This window comes from Peromyscus eremicus, unplaced genomic scaffold (assembly GCF_949786415.1).
Source record: "Peromyscus eremicus unplaced genomic scaffold, PerEre_H2_v1 PerEre#2#unplaced_32, whole genome shotgun sequence".
Lineage (NCBI taxonomy): Eukaryota > Metazoa > Chordata > Mammalia > Rodentia > Cricetidae > Peromyscus > Peromyscus eremicus.
The window spans coordinates 369,721-373,275 of NW_026734292.1; positions in this window are offsets into that span (position 1 = coordinate 369,721).

Here is a 3,555-nt window from a genome sequence, read left to right on the forward strand (position 1 = left end):
CTCAATTTTCGGACCCCGTAGCAAACACAGTAGAGTAGAAGAGTGCTCTTTTCTCAAAAGTAGAGTGTGTTTCTTGTAAGGCTAGCTAGTGTTTGTTTCCCAGTCCTAAATGGAGTTGAATCACATGCAGTTTTTGGTCCTATGAGCAAGGGATGTTTTCTGGTAAGGAAAGTCACTATTGTGCTCCCTTTGCCATAAACAGTCCAAATAGCACTCGCGTCTGTTCCCAGCAAGTACTGTGTATTGGACTGAAGAGGAGGTACTGTTCTTGTCAGTTTCCTAAGCAGAGTTGAACGAGATATGGCCCATGTGTGTAGGAAGCACAGTTCTTTTGTTCTGAGCAAGCTCACTGTTCTGGTCCTATAGGAAACATAGAAGAGGAGAAGAGTGCTCTTTTCTCAAAAGCAGAGTGTGTTTCTTGTAAGGTGAGCTAGCGTTTGTTTCCCAGTCCTAAATGGAGTTGAATTACATGCAGTTTCTTGTCCTATGAGCAAGAGTTGTTTTCTGGTAAGAAGAGTCACCATTGCGCTCCTATTGCCATACACAGTGCAAACAACACTCGCTACTGTTATTTGCAAGTACAGTGTATTGGACAGAAAAGGAGCTACTGTTCTTTTCAGTTTCCTAAGCAGAGTTGAACTAGATATGGCCCGTGTGTGTAGGAAGCACAGTACTTTTGTTCTGAGCAAGCTCACTGTTCGGACCCCATAGGAAACACAGTGGAATAGAAGAGTCCGCTTTTCTCAAAAGCAGAGTGTGTTTCTTGTAAGGCAAGCTAGCATTTGTTTCCCTGTCCAAAATGGAGTTGAATCACATGCAGTTTCTGGTCCTACGGGCAAGGGATGTTTTCTGGTAAGGAAAGTCACTATTGTGCTCCCCTTGCCATAAACAGTGCAAATAGCACTCGCGTCTGTTCCCAGCAAGAACAGTGTATTGGACTGAAGAGGATCTACTGTTCTTGCCAGTTTCCTAAGCAGAGTTGAACTAGATATGGGCCGTGTGTGTAGGAAGCACAGTTCTTTTGTTCTGAGCAACCTCACTGTTCTGGCCCTATAGGAAACACAGAAGAGTAGAAGAGTCCTCTTTTTTCAGAAGCAGAGTGTGTTTCTTGTAAGGCGAGCTAGCGTTTGTTTCCCAGTCCTAAATGGAGTTGAATCACATGCAGTTTCTGGTCCTACGAGCAAGAGTTGTTTTCTGGTAAGAAGAGTCACTATTGTGCTACCATTGCCATACACAGTGCAAATAGCACTCGCGTCTGTTCCCAGCAAGTACAGTGTATTGGACTGAAGAGGAGCTACTATTCTTGCAGTTTCCTAAGCAGAGTTGAACTAGATATGGCCCGTGTGTGTAGGAAGCACAGTTCTTTTGTTCTGAGCAAGCTCACTGTTCTGGTCCTATAGACAACACTGAAGAGTAGAAGAGTGCTCTTTTCTCAGAAGCAGAGTTTGTTTCTTGTAAGGCGAGCTAGCGTTTGTCTCCCAGTACTAAATGGAGTTGAATTACATGCAGTTTTTTGTCCTATGAGCAAGAGTTGTTTTCTGGTAAGAAGAGTCACCATTGCGCTCCTATTGCCATACACAGTGCAAACAACACTCGCTATTGTAATTTGCAAGTACAGTGTATTGGACAGAAAAGGAGCTACTGTTCTTGTCAGTTTCCTAAGCAGAGTTGAACTAGATATGGCCCGTGTGTGTAGGAAGCACAGTTCTTTTGTTCTGAGCAAGCTCACTGTTCAGACCCCATAGGAAACACCGTAGAGTAGAAGAGTGCTCTTTTCTCAAAAGCAGAGTGTATTTCTTGTAAGGCCAGCTAGCGTTTGTTTCCCAGTCCTAAATGGAGTTGAATCACATGCAGTTTCTGATCCTAGGAGCAAGAGTTTTTTTCTGGTAAGAAGAGTCACTATTGCGCTCCCATTGTCATACCAAGGGCAAATAGCACTGGCGTCTGTTCCCAGCATGTACAGTGTATTGGACTGAAGAGGATCTACTGTTTTTGTTAGTTTCCTAAGCAGAGTTGAACTAGATATGGCCCGTGTGTGTAGGAAGCACAGTTCTTTTGTTCTGAGCAAGCTCACTCTTCTGGCCTATAGGAAACACAGTAGAGTAGAAGAGTGCTCTTTTCTCAAAAGCAGAGTGTGTTTTTTTTAAAGCGAGCTTGCATTTGTTTCCCAGTCCTAAATGGAGTTGAATCACGTGCAGTTTCTAGTCCTATGAGCAAGAGTTGTTTTCTGGAAAGGAAAGTCACTATTGTGCTCCCTTTGCCATACACAGTGCAAAGAGCACTCGCGACTGTTCCCAGCAAGTACAGTGTATTGGACTGAAGAGGAGCTACTGCTCTTGTCAGTTTCCTAAGCAGAGTTGAACTAGATATGGACCGTGTGTGTAGGAAGCACAGTTCTTTAGTTCTGAGCAAGCTCACTGTTCTGGCCATATAGGAAACACAGTAGAGTAGAAGAGTGCTCTTTTCTCCAAAGCAGAGAGTGTTTCTTCTAAGGCGAAATAGCGTTTGTTTCCAAGTCCTAAATGGAGTTGAATCACATGCAGTTTCTGGTCCTACAAGCAAGAGTTGTTTTCTGGTAAGAAGTGTCACTATTGCGCTCCCATTGCCATACACTGGGCAAATAGCACTCGCGTCTGTTCCCAGCATGTACAGTGTATTGCACTGAAGAGGATCTACTGTTCTTATCAGATTACCTATGCAGAGTTGAACTAGAAATGGCCCGTGAATGTAGGAAGCACAGTTCTTTTGTTCTGAGCAAGCTCATTGTTCGGACTCCATAGGAAACACAGTAGAATAGAAGAGTGCTCTTTTCTCAAAAGCAGAGTGTGTTTCTTGTAAGGCTAGCTAGTGTTTGTTTCCCACTCAGAAACAGACTTGAATCTCATGAGTTTCTGGTCCTACGAGAAAGAGTTGTTTTCTGGGAAGAGGAGTCACTATTTCGCTCCCATTGCCATACACAGTGCAAATAGGACTCGCGTCTGCGACCTGCAAGTACAGTGTATTTGACTGAAGAGGAGCTACTGTTCTTGTCAGTTTCCTAAGCAGAGTTGAACTAGATATGGCCCGTTTGTGTAGGAAGCACAGTTCTTTTGTTCTGAGCAAGCTCACTGTTCGGACCTCATAGGAAACACAGTAGAATAGAAGAGTGCTCTTTTCTAAAAGCAGAGTGTGTTTCTTGCAAGGCGAGCTAGCATTTGTTTCCCAGTCCCAAATCGAGTTGAATCACATGCAGTTTCTGGTCCTACGAGCAAGGGATGTTTTCTGGTAAGGAAAGTCACTATTGCGCTCCCTTTGCCATAAACAGTGCAAATAGCACTCGCGTCTGTTCCCAGCAAGTACAGTGTATTGGACTGAAGAGGAGCTACTATTCTTGCAGTTTCCTAAGCAGAGTTGAACTAGATATGGCGCGTGTGTGTAGGGAGCACAGTTTTTTTGTTCTGAGCAAGCTCACTGTTCTGGCCCTATAAGAAACACAGAAGAGTAGAAGAGTCCTCTTTTTTCAGAAGCAGAGTGTGTTTCTTGTAAGGCGAGCTAGCGTTTGTTTCCCAGTCCTAA